Source organism: Lonchura striata, chromosome 3 (genome assembly GCF_046129695.1).
Source record: "Lonchura striata isolate bLonStr1 chromosome 3, bLonStr1.mat, whole genome shotgun sequence".
Lineage (NCBI taxonomy): Eukaryota > Metazoa > Chordata > Aves > Passeriformes > Estrildidae > Lonchura > Lonchura striata.
This window is the reverse complement of record NC_134605.1, coordinates 33,327,064-33,352,052: the sequence shown is the minus strand read 5'-3', so window position 1 is coordinate 33,352,052 and position 24,989 is coordinate 33,327,064. Positions and strand designations below refer to the sequence as shown.

General features: G+C 43.4%; 1 protein-coding gene across 3 annotated transcripts in view; it reads left to right on the top strand.

Moving 5' to 3' along the window:
- Nucleotides 1-21,299, top strand: part of CDC42EP3 (CDC42 effector protein 3) — a 125,520-nt gene extending 104,221 nt beyond the window's left edge. The window contains exon 2 of one of the 3 annotated variants that reach the window (XR_013339698.1): nt 21,224-21,299. The gene's annotated coding sequence lies outside the window, so the exon portion shown is untranslated. Of the gene's footprint in view, nt 1-1,928; nt 4,183-21,223 lie in introns of those variants that run through there. The other 2 variants (XR_013339697.1, XR_013339699.1) reach the window with 2 other exon arrangements.
- The last annotated feature ends 3,690 nt before the right edge of the window (nt 21,300-24,989 follow it).

The window sequence follows — 24,989 nt, the reverse complement described above, 5'->3', positions numbered from 1 at the left end:
TTTAGATAGCCCCTGATATTTTACAGGGGTTTTTATCTGTTTAACCAAAACCTATAAACTCAAGTTTGCCTTTATTTTTTTTTTTTAAGATATCCTTGAGGTTAGCTCTGGGTCTATACACTGATGACAGCTATAACACAATAGAAAAATGAATAAGGGAGGCTGAAATTGGTTTCATCGGGGTGTTGCAGCTACAGTAACCTTGACATAAACCAGCTGCAAGCTTCTCAGGCTAAAACAGTCCTGAGATGGATCAGTTTTAATAATACTTCTGGCTTGTGCGCCATTTTAACTTTATCTAAAAGTCCTCCAGGTTTATTGAGTTCAAGAGACATTGTTATTATTCAGTTTTATTTGCACAAGTCACATGAAACTTAAGCAATAAGCTCCCCGCATGCTATGTACTTTAAAGGGTCCTAAGTGACCTGTAAAGAAGTTTGTTGTAAATCCTTCCATCACAGAGTTTTGTAGACAGAACCAAGTGATCCACAAAGCTCAGAAAAAAATCTTGTGTCTGTGTACAAAAGACCAGAGAAAGAGAAATCTCATTCTTAGCTGCTTTCTTCAGTTATGATTGAGGGGTGGGCTTGGAAGTGCCTGATCCACCAGCATCTGCTTCATTACTGTACCTTACAAATGGTCTAAGGTAACCCCATCTGCCCACAGTTCAGTGAAGTTCACTATTAAGTAGTAAATGTAAAGATTTTCAAATTCATCCACTCAAAGTCCTAAGTCTAGATGTTCGTTCATTGTTTATTTTTTGTCTCAAGTGATTAAAACTATGCATGTTTTAGCAAGTTTCCTTGGCACATAGTGGACTTCTACAGCTGTCACTCTGTTTAATATTGCTTAAAAGCAGACTGAAAATTTTGGGACAGCATCTGCATTATGACTAGTTTGCACTGGGTCTCACCGTGACGATAAATCTAAGCAATTACTGGGTGAAGTTTAATGGTACCAAATTTCTGTTCAATACTTCCAGAATGCTTTGTCTCTCCCCCTCAATTAGCTTCTTATTTCCTTAGCAAGGAGGTAAATCAGAAATAGCCTTGAGAAGGAAGTCCCATTACATTTTGCATTGTCTTGAACTAAGCAATTCTGAGACCAATTTGGATCATGATCTTGGAATCTGGTTTTATCAGTCACTTGAAATATCAGTCACATTAATATCTTGCTGATATTCAACAATATTACCCACAGACCTTTTCAAAACAGGGAGCACTTCAATATAATTCTGACACAGCTTGGTGCAAACCAACATAATCTGAGAACCTCTGCATGCATGCTCTTGGTGGTAATCTTAGCACTAAGGACTGCAGTGTTAAAACCATAATATCTGTCTGGTACCACAATTCAAAATGGTTACATAAAAAAATAAAATGAGAGGACACTCTAGCAATAGTTTATGAAATAAAGGATCTAGGGGTAAAGCAATGCATATGGTCTGTGTCACATCGTTAAGAGATGCAGTGGTGGGATAGAAAAGAAACACAGCTGATAAAAGCATCTGTAATATAGCTAACCAAGACCTCAGAGGTAAACCTGCACAATGGAATTCTAAATATCTGAAGAGAGTTTCTGGTGAAGATCCCTCTTAATTCTGTTGCAAGTGTCTAACTACAGGGTATTTGAGCATACGTCAGGTTAATCACAGCATGTGAGTTAAATGTCAGCAAATTCCTATTAGGTCCTCTTCCTACTTTACAGCCCCTATTTGCCTTCAACCAAGGGATATACATCCACAGAAGTTGATTCTATATTTGCAGAATGGAGGAAGGCAATGTATAAACACCCTGATTTCTTGTTGTTTGGCTTAAAGTAGTCACTTTAACCATCCTTTCCAAAAATGTCATTAACACTTGGAGTTGTTTGCATTTGAATGGATTATCTCATTACAAACATATGCCTTTGGTCTTCCTCTTTCTTAGCATCCTGTGATTTTCCCTTCAAGAAAAGGAGATTTGAAATGCAAACTGCATTTTAAAGAAGTGGTGAGACCCTTCACGAAGTAGAACCTCAAAGCTGGAGAAAGGAACTTCAACAAAACTGGTCTTGCAGTCCAGCATGATTGGATGATGATGTCACTGCTGTCACTGAACCAGAACAAAGACCTGATTGGAGCTGTTCAGGAATTTGAGCACAAAATGTAATGACAGTGGAAAATCCTGACCTGTCAAAACCAACATATTCTTTGGAAATAGTTTGGTTTCAACAAACTTCTTCCAAATCACTGTTGTATTTCCTTTCAAAACTTGCCTAGTTTTCTGAAAATTCATGGAGAGAGGGAGGTTCAGGAGTTCATGTTTTGAAGGTCTAGAATTCTTGTCAGCTCCAGCAAAGCTTAAAAGGAGTTGAGTTGGAAGGAGTCGAAGGCACAAAGTTTACAGTTTATGAACAGAAAGGTGGTTTGCAGGAGAGAGCACTTGACATTATTCTGAAGAAATCCTTCTAATTGCTTGCTGTCTTCAGAGACCTGCGTCTGGGCTACAGCAGCTGATGACAGCTTCTGCAGAGGGCTTGGTCCATTGCTCAACCCTTCTGACAGAAGAAGACCAAGCAGAAATGGTCTAAGTATCACAGGCTCCATCCTGGTAGCAAAAGGACTGCTCCTATCATTTCCATCTCTGCAAAACCTGAATGGGAAAAGGGAAGGATCAAACAGCACCTGGCTCTGCCTGGTGTCAGGAAAGAAGATGTCATTGCCATTACAATCTGGGAAGACTGCCTATGAGAGCAGTTCTTGCTTCCACAGTTACAGACCTGATTTGGGTTTTGAGAGATCAAATTAAATTTTTGACAGGGGTTAGGCTAATCTCAGACTGATGCTGGTCCCTACATAGATTTACTCTGTGCTTATAGAATATGCAAGGCACAGGTGTGTCTGCTCTTCAGGCCAGCTGATGGTTAGAGGACCCCAAATTTCAAGTCCCCTGCCCATACAGCTGGCAGATTCTCTTCTTGCTGACCTCCCAGGCTGCAACATAGAACACAAGAGCTCTGGGAGCTACAGCTCCCATGGGGTGTGACAAGACCTCAACCCTCCTCAGCAAAGGGCTGGGTGCTATATGTAGACACTGGAGTTTTTTTGCTCCCCAAGTTGAGTCTGGGAGCTGGCAAGCCAGGATACAGGGGGGGGATTTTAGAGTGCTGTGCCAGGTCGCAGGCAGAAAACCTGCTGGGGACCCTGCAGGAGATAAGTCAGCTTCATTGCTTTTTAAAAGCAAAAAACAAAAACAAAAGCAAAGGAAGAAGACAGAAGAAATCTGGTGAGGGAGTGACAGTGCCTGTAGTTTCCATTCCAGATCAGAGGGGAAATAGTCCATGTTTAGGAGTACAAAAGCCTAACTTTTAGGTAATTCTGGTTGCAACCACAAGGCCCCAGTCCTTGCAGTTGCTTAGGCATCACCAGACTCACAGAGGCAGAGCTAACTGCATAGTTGCTTCAGCTCTTCACCAGAGATTGTTTCTAATGTATATTCAGAATTTAGAAGATAAAACATGTATGATTCACATTAATTCAGTTCTTCTCTCTCCTGTTTTCATCAGGACACTGACCTTTCTGCCTCCCTTGCTGAGATTGATCAATCAGAATAGTGTCATGATACCCTGTCTCTTGAATTCTTCAGATAGCTAAGTATATATCACATGGATTCTTCAGACAGCTAAATATCTATCACAATAATTTGACCCTAAAGAAAAAAAAAAAAGCACTTCACCAGCATTTTCTGTCCTTGCTCTGTGATAACCATAGCAGCAAGACCAAAGAAATGTTGAATCTTAGATGCAGTTATCTGCCAGTCGCAATACTTTCTACTTATGCTGGTGTTAAGTCCAGAAATGCCAAGAGAGTATCAACACGTATTTCTTCTGAGCTTTGCATATGTGCCAGTCATGACAATTACTTGTGGCAGAATCTTATGGAAAAAGACTTTGAGAAGCCACTTATATGCTTGGACTTGAAAGTGAGGGCTATAAGGTATCCTGACGAGTTGGATCTAGGTTCCTTCCCTTGACAGCAGCACCTCTTTCTGTCTCTGCTCTTCCTACTGTCAGTCCTGCAATGACCCGCCAGGCACTGCTGGCAGGAGCTCAGCACAGCTCAGCTCCAGGCTGGGATGCTGCTGCTGCTGTGTTCTCTTTGCTGTCCCTGCAAGCAGTGCATGGTAACCTGTGATAGGCACATTCTTCTCTCTCTCAGAATTTTTTCATAGAGGAGCACAGAGAGAAATGAAAGAGAAAACAATTTCTATTTCTGCTCCTTGTTTTTCCCATGTGGAATGTGTTTGGAGAATTGTTTACCTGGAGTGAATGCTTGATTGGGTTCTGGTGAGGATTGTTTGAGCCTGATGGCAAATCAGATCCACCTGTGTCTGGACTCCCACGAGAGGGTCACAAGTTGTTAGTTAGGTACACTAGTTAGAAAAAGTAGGTTTGTAGTTTTAGTATCTCCTTAAAATAATATATTAATGCATTATAGTATAGTTATAATAAAGAAATCATTCCACCTTCTGAACTGGAGTCAGACATCATAATTTCTTCCCACCGGGTTCATCTGCATTTACAATAGTAATCTTCACTGACAATGACACTCTGTCTTGTGAAACTTAAATAGTTGGAGAAGCATTCAGAGCAGCAATGTGTACAGTGGTCTGTCCAAAGCCTGGAAGTCATTCTGGGCTTTGATTTCTCTGTCAGACTGAAAGCTGTTGGTGAAACAGAGGGTTGGAAAACCAGAGTTTTGAGCTGTTGTGTGCCATAATCAATCTTTTTTTTTTTTATATTCACTAAAGAAAGAACTTCCTTCTGGAGAACAAATTGTTTACAGGATGAATTCCATACTGAGGTTAATATTTATAGACACTATGAATCTTTTAAAGGAGAACAGCTTCTAAACGCAGTAAGGTATGAGGCTTTCATAACACAATAGTTGCAGAGCTTGGGCAAAAGATAGAATAGGTTTATTTGTAGTCAATGTGTTGTAGAGAAAGAAATATAAAATGAATTCTGCCCATGCTGATGCCAGCAGTCACAGTAGCAGATTGTAGAAAGAATAGAGAGAGTATCTTTTTCCTACAGTAATCTCCTAGTTTGCTGCTAGTTTTCTTATCATTACCTGTTCATTACTTTGAGGTTAAGAGTTTTATATACACAGGAGAATAAGCAACCTGAGAGTTCCATAAAAAGCCAGAATAATGGTAGGCATTATACACAACTGATTTACTTTCTTAATATCGTATCAAGCCTGCTTTAGCTGTATTTGTAGAGACACAGTGACACCCAGTGGTTACTAATAAATATAATGGACTGACCTATAATTTATTTGGGGCACTGGATCTGAACACTATCTAAACTAGCTCCTATACATTCAGAAAAGTTCCAGTGTATGCTGTTTATTAAAAAACAGGTGATTCAGTACCTGTTTTTGTTATGTGTATTATATTGAATCTCCAAAACTAAAATAGAAATATATAAAGCTAATTATTCAAGTAGTATTTTCTTATAGTCTTTGTTAAATAAAATTGTTCATAGCAGAGTTCAAAGAATTAGATGTTTTCATTTGTCACAAAACTTTTGCTAATAAGTCTTTAGAGAAAATATTCTGTGTTGTCTTTAAGGCAGGAAATACGATGATTTACATTCAATTTATCCTTCCATCTTTATTTTAGCATTTTTGGGTAGCAAATGTGCTCTTCCAGTGGACAGTGTGTGAAGACCACTTTATATTTTAAAGAAAAAAAATCTGGTCTTCCTGTCCAAAGAGTAGATTGGAATTTTAATGAATTTTATTTTTTTTAGGAGCCAAATGAGACTTAAAAGTGGAAACAGTTTAACAAGGTTTAATGAAAAAACAAATTGCTCTTGCATCAACTTGACATAAACAAGAAGCTTCCTGCTTGACATTAAGCTAATAGTGAAGAGTGATTGCTGATTTCTAATCTAGCAGCAATAGTAATTTATTTTTCACATTATGTAGAGCAGATGCTCAGTAATTCAATTCCCTTCACTCTGAAATTTTTATTGAATCTTTGCTGAAGGTTCACAGAGGTTATTCTTATGTTCTTGTGGTCAGCAGGAGTATAACAGTTTAAGGGTGGTTCTGTGCCAGGCACAGGTGAACATTAGTATACTGTGGAAGATGAGGCTGTGCATGTCCAAGTCAGGGAAGGCAAAGAAGCAGCAAAGCCCAGGCTCCAGGGAAGATCCCAGAGAAACGCCCACTGACATCAGCAGAGCAGAACTGTGTGTAACTGGCCCTGAGTGCTGGCCCAGGTGATTCCTGCTGTTAACAATCTGCCTCAGGTCTGGGGCAGATATATACTTGTGAATTGGCTATTGCCACCCTGACTGTTGGGAGATATTGCTATACTCACTCATCTTCCACACTGTGGCTTTCATGAAATACAGGTTTTGTCCTACAGCTGGAGGAAGGAATCTCCTAGTCACTCTTACTTCTTTTCATGCCATACTGGAAAAGGTTTACTTCTCCCAGGCATGTGATCTCACTCTCATTTCCCAATATATAGCTCTGCACAGGGGTTGTTTAGGCCTATTTCAGGATTGTGTGTGAGCTGACATACCCTCTTGCCTTCAGTGCATGAGCTTCTAGAATTTCCCAGTAAGGCACTATTGCTACTGGCAGCAGGGAGCCAGGTGTGCTCCACATTCCTACCTTTAAACTGTCAGATGGAAGTGCCCTGAGGTAATTTTGAGTAGAGAACCAAAGGGAATATGAGTAAAGCTTCTGAGACCTCTGTGTGCTTTGAACAACAGGAGTAGCTATGTACCTAAGTTTCTGAAAGTGTCTCCAGATCGCTGCAATTTCTCTCTGGATACCAAGATATTCACAGGCTTGAAGAGGAGCAGCACTTAGCTGTTTTCCCTATTATATTCATATAATTTGGAGGGGGAAAAAAAAGAGTTTTACTACTAACAAACCTATTACCATTGTTATGTTTTTGTGTTGTGGCAGGTGATACCAGTTGATCCAGATCTCAAGCTAATTTTTGAGGTCCCAGTTTTGAAAGAATTTGAGCTGTTGCAGCTCAAAAAAGTAATCTGAACATTCCAATATTCCCATTAAAATATAGTTAAATACATTTTGTTAAAAATCTCTCTGTTTTAAAGAGAAGGATGTCAGGGAAGATCCACAGAAAAAAGGAGAGGGAGAAGAAAGGAGTGAAGTTAAAGAAGAAAAGGAAAACAAGTGCAGAGGAATAAATTTCAATGCCAGATGTGAAGGCTAGAAATAGTCCCAACCTTATTTCCTTCCTATTGAATCCCAATGTGTTTTCACACAGGAGAACTAACACAGTAAGGACGCTAATACACTTCTTGCGTGCTAGCTGGTTATTAGAGCCTCACAACAAGGAAGGTGATCAGAGAATACTTGTCACATGCCCAAATTACCCTAATTCAAGGAACCTGCCACCTCAGTGCATCATATGAGGCAGGTCAAGCCTAGGGTGAAGCAAGCTTTCCGTGTAAGAATTTTAATTAGCAATGAGCACAATAAAACACATAAGCTGCTGAAAGTTAACAAGTGCTACTGTTTGAGATTTTTGTTCAAATCCATGCTGTGCACTTCCCTTACCTCACTGCTAATGGATTAGCAGTATACTGGATAGTAATCAACAAATATTCAGTCATCCTTCTAATCTTATTAACAAACTTGTAAGAAGCATTAAGGACACATTTATACCACTTGTGGGAAACAGTCCAAATACAACGAACAAAAAGCTGCTTATCTACAAGCAAAACCAGCATTATATGACTGAAGGAGGCCAGGTTAATCAAAGCTATCAAGAGGCTAATTCATTGAGAAGGTAAGTTAAATGACTGTTCATAAATCATTGAAAGTATACTGTATTGTACCACACTATCCAACAGTTTTGTAGCAATAATGTTCATCTCTAGGCTGCAGTTTCCTGCTTTGTATATGTCCGTGTTTTGACATTTTAAGTATCTCATCAGCATCTTTTTATCTTTAAGTTGTGAATATGTTGTAACTCAGCTTGCTAATCATCAGAGCTTTAGGAAGGAAGGGGATAGGCTGTAAAAACAAACCTAAAATTGTTCATGTTTGCAAGGAGCACTACTGTGCTCACTACAAGCATATACAAAATAGAAAAGAATATTGTTCCAAGATACCGTGGAAGATAACTGGGGAAAGCAACTGAGAAAATCTGAAAAATCAGCTGTATATGTCTCCAGCTCCTTTACTTTATAGGATGGAGGAGAGGACACTGGTGGTTAATTTTTCACTTCAAAATACTTTAGAGAATTACTGAAATGTGCTGGTTTATATAATGTAATCTTATTCAATGATTCCACCAAGGAAAAATTGGGATCTGGTCTTATGTTGTCTTTCTTCTGATAGGATTGAGACTATCCACAGGCTATGATTCACTACTCTTTAGAACTCTCTTCCAAAGGCTCACTCTAACAATTTTTGAAAGTGTTTAAAACACTGTTCTTCAGCTGCTTACTTTTCCCCTACCAGCAGTCCTAAGAAAGGCTTTCCCACTACTTACAGTAAGTAAAGGATTCTCTCCAAAGACTATAGTTAATAGCACTTGTTTCTATTCTCACAAGATGTGGAACATACTCTAGTACTCTATACAGCATAATATTCCACATTTCCAGTGCCTGATATTCTACTGCTCTGCACTATAGTATTTACGTGCATCAGCACAAAGCGAGGGCAAAAGGCTGCCATTGCAATGTGCTCCCTCTGGAAAAACGATACTCTGGGATAAAAGACAACATAACCTGTTAGAAAGAAGAGAATAGTCCTTTAATTACAATCATTAAGTCATGTGTGGTTTTGTCAATTTTTCCATAGAACACAGGAGATCTTCAGACTGGGACAATATGGCTGAATAGCACAAGAAGCTAAAAACAAGTGAAGCCAGCAGTTCTATTTGATAACACTGTCAAATCAAAATTGTATAGGTTTGTCTCCAGCTATCTGAACAGCATCATTTGCTCATTTTTGCAACTTCATGGACATGTTTTTCAGTTCTCTTCTTTCCTTTTCTCTACCAAAAAAACTTTACATACCCATTTTTAGCTCTAGGAAGTAGATTGCCTCAGGGCTCGCACAGTCCTTTCACTTTTGGCATAGCATGAGACATAAGCCCTCATCTGGCTCTTATTTTCTTTCTCAGCCTCACCAAAGTTTGACTGCTCTATGGCTCACATTTCCAGCTTGGTCCTATTGTGTCTGAAATGCCAACTGGTAACAAAACTGCACAGGCACCTGGAGCAAAAAGTAAATATTTCATGCTCATTCTAATTTTGCAGCATCATGTCAGAGCTCCTGGTTTGGGTTTGCTCCCTAAGATTCTCCCTCAGTTCTCCAAAAAAAAAGAAAAAAAAAAAAAAAAAAGGGGGATCATCCATCTCCCTTCAAGCTCCAGGACTGAATTTTTACCATCTGTTCAGGATTTTGCTCTTACAAGGCTCCCTGCCTGGATTGCACACTTTCTTCTTCTGGTTCACCAACAGCCATTAACACTATTCTGTCAGCAGCTTTCTAGAGATGAGTTTTTGCAACTACCTTTAAATGGAAAATGAAGCCCTTTCATTTGATTGATTCAAACATCTGTCCACATCTTTGTACATTAATTATGAGGCCTAATAGAGCTTTTTGGTTTTGTATCATTTGTCTTAGCTGTCATTTTGTCTCAAGACAAAAACACTCAGTATGCTGCAACTCAATATCCACCAGAAAATAATAGAGTGTGTGCTTTTCTACTTGTATTTTCTTACAGATTAAAGCTGTGAAGCACAAGGGATTTGTCTAGATCTGCATAATCTAGTGATAAAGACTAAACAAAAAAAACCCCACATAATAAAAATAGTCTCACTTTTCATTGTTTCTGCTGTAAAAGACATTGACTATGTTATGTATAGTAAATATAATTCGCGCCATTCCTTGTATGAAATATGTAATATTGGATGCTTGTTAAATCATGCCCGTTGTATTAGTTCCTCCCCCCCTTCCCCCCCCCTTTTGTAGGTGAGACTTGAGTGTATACTGGAAACTGATTTACAAGTAAACAGATGTGGCTCGGCCGGGAGATGGGCCATTGTCTGCTGATCGTCTGTGCTGATCGTCCAAGATGGATATCATGGAAATACTCAGACAGATCCATGTGAATGAAGCCTTTCCGTAAACGCCCAACACTGAAATTTTCTCCTCATCACCAAAAAGAAATCCTTATTAACATATGGACTCCGAATAGAAGAAAGGACTGATTGCTAAAACCTTGGCCTCAGGCAGAATTTTCCCTATAAAAACCGCCTGTGCCAGGATGGAGGTGTGTGGGCATAGGGGAAAACCTCTGCTGAGGCTGACTCCTTGTTGCACACCCAGGGTCGACCCCGGGCTCGGCTCTGTCCTTTCTGTGTGGCTGGCTAGATAGAATTTGACCGCTAATAAAATTATTTTTATTTTTTAATCTGGCTAAAATAAACTCTCGTTTATAACAATCTTGGTGACCCCTTACGTGATCTGGTTTGGTGGTATCCAGGGGGTTCCCCTATCCTTGATCCGGGCGGCGCCCCGCTGATTTCAGCGGCCGGACAGGACTGAGAAACTCCACGGGACCAACCAGATTCCGAAAACAGCCGAAAAGCCACGTTAAGGAAAGGATATAAACGGGCCCAGAGCTCTCGGAACTCGGAGCTAAATCTCCGAAGCTGCAGCAGCAAACTTTCACTCGTAAAATCAACGTGCACGAAGAATCCACGCGGGAAAAGGAGCCATAAGTATCGCGTGGTTGAGTGGGGCGGTAGTGGGTGTGTGTGTGAGACGTGACATAGTCACGGCGTGAGTGCAGACCCCAATAAAACCGTAGTTCCACTAGCCCGCGAGGGAGGTGGTCGGTCACGGGGTAAGCGAAAGGATTCCAGTATACTCACAACACGCATACGACCTGAAACTCGGGGAGTTACGGGGATCCACCCACGGACGGGTCGGGGAGGGAAGGTACGTTCTCGTGGATTTGAGAAACTGGTAAACCTCACTGGCCCCGGGCTCGGGGAGCCCGAGAAAAAAAAAAAGGTAAGAGAGCTCACTGTTCTTCCAACTAAAAACCCACGGATCGGTTCACTGTGCGGTAACTAGGTTGGCAAGGTTCAGTCAGGAACAGACCGGTTTAAACATTTGGTAAGACTCGGTCCAGGACAGGACCAAAATACACATTTTAGCACGCGGGTTGCCGACTTCTTGGAATGGCTGGCAGACACTGACTTGGAATACGGTAAGGAAACTTTAATATGGGACAAAAAAACAGTAAGGTGCAGGGGGGACCAAAAGGAAAAAACCCTAAACTAGGAAAGGGTAAACACCTGACAGCAAGAAAAGGTAAGCACTCAAAACCAAGGAGAGAGGAAACAGGAATTCCCTGAGATTCCGAGAGAAAGTCCCCTGGGGTGGATGTTAGAACACTGGGAGGACTGCTCTGTGAGACGGAAAAGGTCCAAAGAAAAAATGGCACACTATTATGTAGAAGTATGGGGAAATATGGAAATTGGAAAATACCAATACTGGCCCGTTTTTGGTACCTGCGAAAATAAGCTCTGCCAAGCACTCTCGGACCACTTGTATGAGGAGGAGGAGTGGGACGATGAGGAATTGGACTATGCCAGGCTATGGGAGTATGCCAGTGCACGGCTGTTCCCTATTAAGACCTCTGGCAAAAGGGTAAGCTCAGAAAAAACCTGGGAACCCCTAGAAAACCTGCCCCCCCCCCATACCAGGTTCCCCCAGCTCGAGCACGGGTCCCGGCAGCTCCCCCATCAGCGCCCCCGGCCCAGCCTGCACCACCACCTAATGTACAAGTCCCTGATGCAGGCGCCCCGGGACCTTCTCAGCCCCCAGCCCCCCCTTCCACACAGCACGGGGACACACACACACACACACATACCACACCGGGGAAAACACATCTCCTCCTGCCAGTAGAACCCGGCAGAAAACGAGGAGAGAAAACACAGGAGATAGCGATAATGAAAGGGACAGAACTAATCTATACCCTTTAAGGGAAGTCCCCACAGCTGCCGGAATCATCGGGTTTGTAAATGTTCCCATCAACACTGGGGATGTAAGGGCTTTCAAAAAGGAAATGGGGAAATTAATGGATGACCCTTTGGGTGTGGCAGAGAGGTTAGATGAATTTTTGGGAAATAGTATATATTCATATGATGATATCTCGGCTATATTAAGATCTTTGTTTAATGCTGAAGAACGAGATATGATAAGGCAGGCTGCCATAAAGGATTGGGAATTCAGAAACCCCCAGGGCGGGAGCGGGGCGGAAAAGTGGCCAGAACAAAGACCATCATGGAACGCTCAGGCGGAGGCAGACCGAGCAAAAATGATCGGATTAAGGAACATGGTAATACAACGTATTCGGGGAGCAGTCCCCAAGGGACAAAACATTAGCAAGGCATTGGGGGAATGCCAGGGGAAGGATGAAACTCCTACTGAGTGGCTGGAGAGGCTCAGGAAAAGCCTTCAAATGTATTCTGGTACGGACCCTGAATCCCCCGTGGGGGCGGTCCTTTTAAAAACACAATTTGTGGCTAAATCATGGGAAGACATTCGGAGGAAGTTAGAAAAAATAGATAATTGGCAAGAAAGAAGTTTACAACAACTATTGAGTGAAGCACAAAAGGTATATATGAGGAGGGATGAGGAAAAACAAAGGACACAAGCCAGGGTGTTGGTGGCAGCAGTAAGGGAAGCACAAGCACAAACGGCTGGGACGTCATCTCCAGCCCCGGGGCACCAGGGAAAGCCGGTGCACACACAAAAGACAAAGAAACGGATAAGTGCTCCTGAATGTTTTTACTGTAAAAAGAAAGGACACCTCAAGAGGGATTGTAAGAAACGAATAAAGGATGAAATAGTCTTTCAAGAGGAATAGAGATGTCAGGGGCTCTACAATCTGGGGTCAAGGACATCTAGAGAGCCCTTGATAAAATTAAAGGTTGGACCCCAAAAACAAGAACTAACCTTTTTAGTTGACTCTGGAGCAGAAAAAACCACAGTCAAACAACTACCTCCTGGGTGCATCAAAGGTAAAGATTTTATGACTGTGATCGGGGCAAAAGGAGAACCTTTTCAGGTCCCTATCCTAAAAAATGTAGAAATAGAATCAGATAATAAAATCTGTGTTGGAGATATTTTATTAGTGGAAGAAACAGAATACAATTTACTGGGAAGGGATTTTATGGCAACATTAGGAATAAGTATAATTGCAAAAGACTCACAACTCACGGTAAGTTTATACAACCTAACTACCGAAGATGAAAATAAAATTGATCCCAGGGTCTGGCACACTCCCGGGGAAGCTGGAAAATTAGACATGGAACCAATCCACATTGAAATTGAGAGACCAGAAGACCATAAGGGTAAAGCAATATCCCATCCCTCTAGAGGGAAGAAAAGGATTAAAACCAATAATCGAAGATTTAATAAAAAGAGGCACCTTAGAGCCTTGCATGTCAAGACATAATACACCTATCTTGGCAGTTCAAAAATCAGATGGTAATTATCGGCTAGTACAAGACTTAAGAGCAGTAAATCAAAGAACAAAAACCCTATTTCCCACGGTCTCTAATCCATATACTTTGCTGAACAATGTGTCCCCGGATGATAAATGGTATAGTGTGATCGACCTAAAAGATGCCTTCTGGACTTGTCCTTTAGCTGAGGAAAGTCGTGATTATTTTGCCTTCCAATGGGAGGATCCAGACACCCACAGAAAACAACAACTAAGATGGACTTCCCTCCCTCAAGGGTTTGTAGACTCACCAAATCTTTTCGGTCAGGCCCTTGAAAAGGTGCTCAGCGAATTTGTGCCAGGCCCTGGGACCAAAATATTGCAATATGTAGATGACTTATTGGTAGCCAGCTCTAAGGAGGAAGAAGTCAGGGCTGGAAGCATAACTTTATTAAACTTCCTGGGAGGACAAGGGTTAAAGGTTTCAAAGTCTAAATTACAATTCACTGAACCTGAAGTAAAATATTTGGGGCACTGGCTGACAAAAGGAAAAAAGAAACTAGATCCAGACCGGGTGGCAGGAATAATTGCATTACTCTCCCCTAAGACAAAAAGAGAAATCAGGCAATTGCTGGGACTTTTGGGCTTTTGCAGACAACGGATCGAAGGATACAGTGAAAAGGTAAGGTTTTTATATGACAAACTTACCACAGACAGACTTAAGTGGACTGAAAAAGACGAAGAGAGTTACCAAGGATTAAAAGAGACCCTCATAGCAGCTCCAGTACTAAGTCTCCCTGACATAAAAAGGCCCTTTCAGCTCTTTGTGGATGTTAGTAACCACACTGCCCACGGGGTTCTGACCCAGGACTGGGCAGGGGCCAAGAAACCAGTCGGTTATCTGTCCAAGTTCCTGGACCCTGTCAGTAGGGGCTGGCCCACCTGCTTACAAGCAATTGTGGCAGTAGCAATATTAGTGGAAGAAGCAAAAAAGGTAACGTTCGGGGCTTCATTAACCATCTACTCCCCCCATAATGTAAGAAGCATCTTGCAGCAAAAAGCTGACAAGTGGCTGACAGACGCCAGGCTTCTGAAATATGAAGCCATCCTAATCCACTCCCAGGACCTGGAGCTATGTTGCTTCTCTTTCGACCGCCACTTTGCTCTCGGGGGTTTCTCGCCACTGTCCCCCGTCCCTCCCCGGCCCCCCGGGACCCTCCGGCTAGCTGTCCCCTCTCGGGGCCGGGGTTTTCCGCGGTCCCACTGCCCTGGGCTTACCAGGCAGCGTCTGGGTTAGCATGGTCCGAGCTGCGGCGCTGCCTCAGTCGCCGCTAGGATTCGAGATAAAGAGACCAAGAGAGACCAATGGTATGCTTATCCAGATAGATTGTATTGCCTGAAGCATTGCAGTGACCAAAGGCCCCAGGCTATTGCCCAGATACAGTTTTATACAGCAAAATTAAGAGATAAGGTCTTAAACAATAGAGACAGTGTTCAACTAAGGCACATCAGAACCACCCCAGGGGCCAGGTCCAATGGGAACTGCTCAGGGGTGGGGAGAAGGGGGTCTACAGAGGAATGCTGAAGCGGGACTTTCCCGAAACAGTGAAGCATACATAAATGTATCTTTTCCCTCAGTTTACCATTCCCAAGGCCTTTCTAATATAATAGGGCATACATGAATGTATCCTTTTCCTCAGTTTACCATTCCCAAGGCCTTTCTAAAACCTTCCTCCACGCTACCATGCCAGCATGACTGCAACAATTCCCCGCTTTTCAATTACTAAGATGAACGATGCCTTGGGAGAAGGTAAACTGTGGCTCTTAAACTGCAGTGTCTTTCTGCTTGTCGTCTTCCCACCAATCGCTTTCCGTGGCGGCGGCAGCGATGAAAATCGGCGCAGAAGCCTTTGGCTTCGAAGTGATGACCTTGGAGACGATCCGCTTCAGAATCCCAAATGCTAACAGAACTAAAAACAATGCAACTAGAAAGTAAAAGATGTCTTTTAAAAGAGACACTGCCCACACAGAAAGGTCCCAGTCTTTGAACAGATTTTTAAACCAATCCTCATTTTCTTGCTTCACATTCCCAATGAGGCTTCTCATTTCCTGAATGGACGAGTGGACACTCTGTCCTTTAGATGACAGATCAAAACAACACAACCCATCAAATTCTTTACATCCATGACCATGTGCCAACAGCAGGAAATCAATAGCTGCCCTATTTTGGAGGGTAGCCTTTCTGGTTATTTCCTCGTCTTCTAGGAGGTCACTCAGGGCTGCTGATGTTAAATTTGCCTGCTTGGTCACCCAGCAGTCTAGATTGCCTAATTCACTCAATGCTTTGGCTGCTGCAACCCATGGTAAAAACACAGAGACAGCAACTCTTTTGGATTTTGCCCAATGATAAATTTCTGCATCACAATGTTCATCAAATTGGCTTGCACTCCGCTTAGTAATTTTTTTTCCCACTTTTTGCTTGCCCAATTGGAATTTGGGTCATGTTGGGGAAAGCAAGGGTCAGATGCCCAAAAGTACATGGACCTCCAATAAGACGAGAGGGGATTCCTGGGTACGCTCTGTCCCCACAGATAAGAAACATTCCCTTGTCCAGCTTGCGTGGACGGAAATCAGTGGTGGATGCAAATTTCAGCTTGTAGACAGCTGTGCACCATTGACCTGCTCTGAATTCTACCTTGTACTGTTTGACATGTTCATATAATTTTACTTCTTTGGTTGGGGAAAAATCAAATTGAATGCAAAATTCAGCTTTTGCAGAGCCTAGGAGTTCTAATTCCTGGGGCTCCCCCTCAGCAGTGGGCAAATGTGAAACCCACCCTTGCCATAAAATGAGGGGATTTTGCACTTGTGCTTCAACTTGTCCTGCACCTTTAGGTATTTTATTTTCGTTCACCTGCTTTTGCAAACGGACCAGATCAATTGGAAACTCATCCCCCTTACTTGGAACCCCTATTAAACATGTGGACATCGGATTTTCTGCTGAGGCAGTGGATAAACACATATGATCCTGTTGCAAGGCTTGGGCTAGCGTGACCCACACATTTTTCTTGGGCTGTGGAACAATCCATGCATCCACCGTGGAAGGGTAGATGACCATTCCCTGGAACCAAACAATGAGCAGGAATGTGGAAATTGACATTCTGCTAGTCTGAAAGAGAGATAAAATCATACAACAAAGTGAACTAACTCTGAAAAAGATACAATTTGCTCTGCCAGTATGAAGGAAAATGATTCCCCCCCCTCCCGCCTTCCCCCCTTGTTGAGGAGGCCCTTCGAACCCAGGAGTCCTGGGGGTTGCTGCTGCTGAAGCAACCACCCTTTCCCGTGGTTTTATCACTGAGTCCTCTGTCATCAGCATAGCTTTCCTGGTGCACTCCTCGATGAGCTGATCGAGTGTGGGGGGAGGCGATGATGGAAGGGATAGGATGATTCGCTGACAGACTTCATTTGCATTTGTGGTGACCAGTTCTAATGTAAGTTGGTCTTGGAGCTCTGGATTTTGCACCCTCTTTTCCACAGAGGCTCGCACTCGATCCACAAAATCCATGAATGGTTCTGAAACAGACTGCTTTAAAGTGGTATATGAGACAATAGGGTCTTTAGAAGGCATATTAAAAAATGCACGTTCTGCTGCATCCCTGGACAGGTCTAACACTGCTCTGGGAATGCCTGCTGCTTGCTTTTCAGCTTGACTCCAATCACCTTCACCCACTAGATGTTCTAAAGTGATTTCCTCATCCTCTATATCTGTGGAAAGGCTTGGACTTTGCAGAATCTCTGGGAGGAGATCTGCTGCAAGTCTTTTCCACGTTCTTTCCCACAATCTAAACTCAGACTGAGGGAGCAAGCAACTGAAAAGACGCTTCAAATCAGCGGGGACAACTGTCTTGGAGCATATAGTAGCTTTCAAAATGCTCTTAAAAAATTCACTTCTTTCCCCAAACTCTCGCTTCGTTTTGCAAAGTTCCCTAATACTATCATACTAAAAGCAAAGTTCCCTAATACTATCATACTAAAACCCATTTTGCGTTCTGTCCCCTGGCATTATAAATCACAGGGGCTAAGAACGCAGGCTCGGTCTCTCTGAGCACTTCCCGGCTGACAGCCTGGGCGCTGCCATTGCCAGGGAGACCGGGAGAGGGAGGGGGAAGAAGGCCGGCTTGTGTGGGAGTGGCCGCAGCCGGCGGGGCTGCGTGGAGCGGGGCAGGGACAGGGACAGGGGGTGGTGATGGAACTGCGAGAGGAGGAGCTGAGGGCTGGACCAGGGGCTGGAATGTGGGCTGGATCACCGCAAGGGAGGAGGGGTTGGGGTCGGGGACGGGCAGAGGGGGGAATGCGAGGGCTGGGGGCGTGTTCTGGGCTGGCACAGGGAGCAGGGAATGCGGGGATAGAGAAGGGAAAACCGTGTGGCCACCTCCATCTTGTGGGGGCTGCACGGGGGGGGGAATGGGGGGTGCAAAGCATGGATTTCCAGCTGTGGGAGCAAAAGCAGGAGGCGGAGAAGGGTTAGAAACTAAATCTACATCTGCACGGTTAGTTTTCTCACCGCAGGGGGTGCGGGGGGGCACCGGGGACGCGACAGGGCGCTTTTCTGCTCCCTGGGCGCCCTGAGTGTCTGCACTCTCTTTCACAACATCGTAAATGACCAAAAACATTCTCATAAAACCTTCTTTCACTGAGGGATCTCCTGCCTTTGTCCTTTCACTCAGCACTGCACCAACACGCGTCCAAAATCGTCTTTCTCTCACTACTTGCTCTGTTACCTCTGGAACACTTACTGATAACCATCTGACAAACTCTTTTACAAGGCTCTTAGGAAATTTGACACCTGCACTCAGCAGGGGCTCCCGAACTTGTTTATAAATCTCTTTCTGCTGTGTAGTCAGCCTAACACCCATGGCTGGCTTCACAGCAAATCTCAACCAATTACTGCAGCAAACCCAAAGTTCTAAAGCTACGACGGAGACTCCCGTCACGCCTGCGCGCTGGCGTGTCCCCCCACGGGCACACAGGAGCCGATGTCTCCTGGCCGGGCCCCTGCCCCCCAGTACGAGACTCACCCACCGCCGTCCTTTAGACACCACTGCAGTAACAGTTCCCGAACCCCGGACGGTCTCCCGGGTGTAGAGAGGTGCCGTCCGACCCGTGGCGACCTCTCCAGACAGAAATCGGCGTCTGTCTCCATGGCAACAGTCCCGCTGGGCTGTGTGGAGAGGCAAGTGCCTCACACCACCAGCGTGATCCCAGAGCTTCTCCCCGCGGAGCCAACAGCCTGCGTAGCGATTTATTCACACCGCTCTCCGCTCTGCAGCTCGCGGTGACACTGCAAAGTGTCTGAAAAAGCTCCTAGCCCGTGCACTGTCCACGACGGCTCCGGCAGGCTTGCTCAGACCAGTGCAAAGCCCCACGTTGGGCGCCACTTGTTGCTTCTCTTTCGACCGCCACTTTGCTCTCGGGGGTTTCTCGCCGCTGTCCCCCGCCCCTCCCCGGCCCCCCGGGACCCTCCGGCTAGCTGTCCCCTCCGGGGCCGGGGTTTGCCGCGGTCCCGCTGCCCTGGGCTTACCAGGCAGCGTCTGGGTTAGCACGGTCCGAGCTGCGGCGCTGCCTCAGTCACCGCTAGGATTCGAGATAAAGAGACCAAGAGAGACCAATGGTATGCTTGTCCAGATAGATTGTATTGCCTGAAGCATTGCAGTGACCAAAGGCCCCAGGCTATTGCCCAGATACAGTTTTATACAGCAAAATTAAGAGATAAGGTCTTAAACAATAGAGACAGTGTTCAACTAAGGCACATCAGAACCACCCCAGGGGCCAGGTCCAATGGGAACTGCTCAGGGGTGGGGAGAAGGGGGTCTACAGAGGAATGCTGAAGCGGGACTTTCCCGAAACAGTGAAGCATACATAAATGTATCTTTTCCCTCAGTTTACCATTCCCAAGGCCTTTCTAATATAATAGGGCATACATGAATGTATCCTTTTCCTCAGTTTACCATTCCCAATGCCTTTCTAAAACCTTCCTCCACGCTACCATGCCAGCATGACTGCAACAGAGCTAAAGACTACCCCGGCACAAAATCCTGCCCAATTCCTGTTTGGGGCAGTCCCAGGGGACCCCCTCCATAACTGTGCTGAGATAGTAGAATTACAGACCAAAATATGACCAGATTTGGAAGAAGAAGAACTCGAAGAAGGGGAAAAATGGTTTGTGGACGGTTCTGCAAAAATTGTGGAAGGTAAAAGAAAGTCAGGATATGCAGTCATAGACGGGAAGACTGGAAGGGTGGTAGAATCCGGGCCCCTGAGTGCAGGGTGGTCGGCTCAGGCCTGTGAGCTGTATGCAGTATACAGGGCTCTGCTGGGACTTGAAGGGAAAAAGGGAACAATTTTCACTGACTCCAAATACGCATTTGGGGTAGTACACACCTTTGGAAAAATATGGGAAGAAAGGGGTCTGCTAAACACACGGGGAAAAGGGCTAATTCATGAAGAAATAATTAGACAAATCCTAAGACCATCAGGGGACCAGAAGCTATTGTTGTGGTCCATGTAAAGGGACATCAAACTGGGATGCAATTCAGGACTCGAGGAAACAATTTAGCCGACAAAGAGGCAAAGAGTGCTGCTTTGTTAAAACTGAGTACCCCAGAACATGGGAAAGGAAAAGCTCAAGAATTCCCCCACCACCCCTCTGGAAAAGAGATAAAGGCTTATCAAGAGATGGGGGGACGGTTAGAAGAAGGTAAGTGGAAGCTATCAGACGGGAGGGAATTGTTATCAAAGGAATACACCAGGAAAATTTTAAAAAGATTACATCAACAAACACACTGGGGAGCCCGAGCTCTGGCAGAACAATTCCTAAGATTCTTTGGCTGCAGAGGTATTTATGAATTGGCTAAACAAGAGGTACAGGGGTGTATAATTTGCAGAAAAATAAATCGAGCAAACTCCCAAAAGTTAACAATGGGGAGTCGCCCAGCAGCTTACCGGCCCTTTGAAAGGGTCCAGGTAGATTTCACTGATCTACCTAAGGTCGGGAGATACAAATTCCTATTAGTCATAGTGGACAAACTAACCCACTGGGTAGAGGCTTTCCCAAGCTCTCGGGCTACAGCCCAAACAGTGTCAAGAATCTTATTGGAAGAAATTATACCACGATATGGGTTAGTAAACTACATTGATTCAGACCAGGGAACACATTTCACATCAAAAATTATTAAGCAAATTGGCAGATGCTTTAGGCATTCGGTGGGAATACCACACCCCGTGGCACCCCCAGAGCTCAGGACAAGTTGAGAGGATGAATCAAACACTAAAAGCCCAATTAGCCAAATTGATGTTAGAAACAAGAATGTCATGGACAAAATGCCTCCCGTTGGCCTTATTAAATATAAGGACTATGCCTTACTCTGAAACAGGACTTTCACCTTTTGAAATGTTATATGGGATGCCTTATACCCACGGTATGCCTGTAGGGCATTCGAGATTAGAGGATAGACAAATACAACCATACCTAATAGCATTAAATAAGAATCTTGAAGAATTGCGAAAGCAGGGGGTGATCATGCAGCACAGTCCTCTTGGCTTCTCGATACATAAAATACAACCTGGGGACAAAGTGCTTGTAAAAGCATGGAGGGAATCCCCATTAACGCCTCATTGGGAGGGACCCTTCATTGTTCTTTTGACCACAGATACTGCTATACGAACTGCAGAAAAGGGGTGGACACACGCATCAAGGATAAAGAAAGTCGAACTCCAGGATCAGGCACCAGAGTGGAAAATCACCTCCCACCCTGGAGATATGAAGATAACCCTGCATCGGCAAAGTAACTGACTGAAAACATCCCAATCAAACTTTCTGGGCCAGAGTGTAACTATTATCCTTTTTGTATGCTCCCCTATGAATACTGTTAGACTGCTCCAACTAAGTGGGTTATGTGGGAGTGCTTTGAGCAGGAGTTAGAGCTGACTATCCGTTTTCTGGTAATAGCCACAAGGCTGAGATAGTTTCAAATTAAATTCGATAATCTGATGTTTTCCCATATTAGAACGGATTAAGGGAAAAATTACTTGGAAAATTAAAATTATTATTGTTGAGTGTCATAGGTTGAACAACGCGCAGGCTCTGCTGAACTACACCAGGGAGGCATTTCTAAACAGGTATGCAGCTCAGCCTGAACATGAAACCACAGACGAAGATTCCTGCTGCCAAGAAGATGGTTTGCCCCGCTGCTGGAAGCACCCCAGTGGGCGCTGGGAACAGCAGAGGGATCCTAGCAGTGGGAGTAATCCTGGTGAGCCTGAGCCTAGCCACATGCCTCAAGGGGGAACTTAGAGATAAATACCCAGAGAAGTTATCCCTCCCCTCATGGAACTGCAGCAGGGGTAAGCCTGATAAACCGTGTCTTGAGACAAACACTCAACAAGGGGTATACAAATTAAAGGAAAAATCAAAAACATACCGTGAAAACGGACAGTCAGCTCATCAACTGCATTGAAGGAGCACAGGGGAAAATCTCAATTCCAGTTTGTAATGAATGTAACCGTACTGTATGGGTTGGGGAAGACAGGAGTCTATCTTTGTTGCTTATTTCCAAGCTAACCCAGTGTGTTACAATCCGAATAAAATTAGTATGTGTATAATGGGGGGAAAGTCCTCACAGCAGGGCGGCTGAGGCTTTAGCAAAATTTGAAAGGCGAATAAAGGGAAAAGAACAAAACTACAAAAATTACCAAGATATCCCAAATGTAGACTAAAAGCCAGTCTCAAGAATGAATAGAGGTAGAAATTAGGGCGCAAATTAATTAATCAATATAAAAGGTGGGGGATTGTTATGTATAGTAAATATAATTCGCGCCATTCCTTGTATGAAATATGTAATATTGGATGCTTGTTAAATCATGCCCGTTGTATTAGTTCCTCCCCCCCTTTCCCCCCCTTTTGTAGGTGAGACTTGAGTGTATACTGCAAACTGATTTACAAGTAAACAGATGTGGCTGGCCGGGAGATGGGCCATTGTCTGCTGATCGTCTGTGCTGATCGTCTGTGCTGATCGTCCAAGATGGATATCATGGAAATACTCAGACAGATCCATGTGAATGAAGCCTTTCCGTAAACGCCCAACACTGAAATTTTCTCCTCATCACCAAAAAGAAATCCTTATTAACATATGGACTCCGAATAGAAGAAAGGACTGATTGCTAAAACCTTGGCCTCAGGCAGAATTTTCCCTATAAAAACCGCCTGTGCCAGGATGGAGGTGTGTGGGCATAGGGGAAAACCTCTGCTGAGGCTGACTCCTTGTTGCACACCCAGGGTCGACCCCGGGCTCGGCTCTGTCCTTTCTGTGTGGCTGGCTAGATAGAATTTGACCGCTAATAAAATTATTTTTATTTTTTAATCTGGCTAAAATAAACTCTCGTTTATAACAACTACAACCTTTGGTGAGAAGTAGAGTCTTCTGAGGAAGTAGGAGGGAAAGAAACCAAATTCTGCTGTGAGAAGAGAGATGAAGAGGTAACCAAGAGCTTGGTTACTCTTCATATTTTGACCAGTCTGAAAGAGAGCTTTGAAGCACAACATCGCTCTGCTAAGCAACTAAGAAACTGAAAAGACTGGAATTCTTAAATGCTAATGAAAGTATCTTCTTTATCATATTATGCTGAGATCCCTGTTCTATGTCAAAATTAAAAATAAGTATTTATTACAAATATCCATGTGTCTGTTTTCACAGATGCACCCTAGCAATTTTAAACCAATTTTTCTATTTTATTGAGCTTTATTCCATTTTTGGTTCATATATCTGATATAGGATTTTTCTGCTTGGGAAAAAAAAATATACTATGTCAGATTTTCTCAATAGAGTTAACTTACACATTTTCACTGAATTCAGCTCTTTGCTTAATTGGAATCATGCCTTTGAAGGAACCAAACTAGGAAAATTGCTCTATTTCTTTTCATTGGCAGGGCAAAAGTAGCTAAATGAAACAGCTCTGAAGCACTGCCCAGCACAAAAGAGAGCCCACGGGCACACGTGCACATAAAGAGATAACAGATAATGGGTTCATGATGTAGAAGCACCCATGGTTTAACAGTGCCTACAGAAGTGAAACAGCAGCTGTCACAGGTGCTCCTGCCCCTTCATTCCACTGGCACACTGGAAGCAAAGAGTGCTGTCTTTGATTGGCCACCACTTTTTACAGAGGTATCCAAGTGACTCATCTGTTTTCTTCCTCTGGGTTTGGAGCTGCCTGGCTTGCACGGTGCTCTCCTGGGACATTTTGGACTCTGCAATCCTGGAGCTTTCATTCTGACTTGTCTACACCAGGACCTAAAAAGGTTTCAGTCTTCCTGTAAACTGAAGGTATAACATGAACTTGAGAGCACACCTACAACTTTGTTATAATATCCAGATGTTAACTCTTACCACATGTTAAATGTGAGATGGCTTACTGTGAAAGAAAGCAATAAATGGTGACTTCTTTTTGCGAACCAAAGTGGTGGTATATTAATAATGGTAAAGTCACTTAAAATAAGCTATCTGCTGTTTTGATGTAGAGTAAGAATTCATTTGTGACACATAACTACAGAATAGCTTCTGTTTACATCTGCCCCAGCCCTCTTTTATAGAGCTAATATCCTCTAATCACTCCATTGTTATTTTAGAGGTCTAAGTTTTAATTGGCATATTCTGACTTTGCAATAAATTTTTACGTAATTAATTATAGAGGTGTAACTATACTAGAATTTTCCTGCTGGTAGGAAAAGCTTCCTTTTGCTAGGTCAGGCAACTATATTATCACACTGGAAAAAGGCCACTGGAAAAAGCCCACTGGTAAAACACCTTCCTATTATCCATCAGGTTACAGATTTTGTTACCTTTTTCTTAAGAGCTTTCCCTAATCTAGATAGTCAATGTCAGAGCTAATACAAATGAGCTCATAAAAAACCACACAGATAAAGTGAACATTCTTTGAAATCATTTAAAACCTGAGGGGTGTTACAGGTTGCTGGATCTGAGGGTAATGCAAGGTCAGCTCTCCCTTAACTTCTTTTGACTTGTTTCTTCCAGAAGGTGATATGATACTGTTCTCACTCCAATCTCACTTGCCAACAAGGAGATCCAGATAATCCTCAAGCTGCTGAGTCAATATGTGGTTATAGAGAAAAGTATTTGTTAAATATGAGAGATTGTATGTCCACTGGGAAAGCTCTTTTTCAGACTTCTCTCTCAAGCAAAACAAAACTAAACGATTTCTCATAAGTCACATTTTATTAACCTCTAGCTGTTCTTGATGCTTTCTCTTGACTTCTCTGTACCTTTCTTAATAATCCTACCGAGGCTGAACACAGACTTGTTTTTCAGGACTCACCAACACATATTTTCTGCAATAGCATAGTTTTTCCAGTCTTTCACAGAAGAGCCTCAATTTTTATTAGTTACACAGGTAAACCTC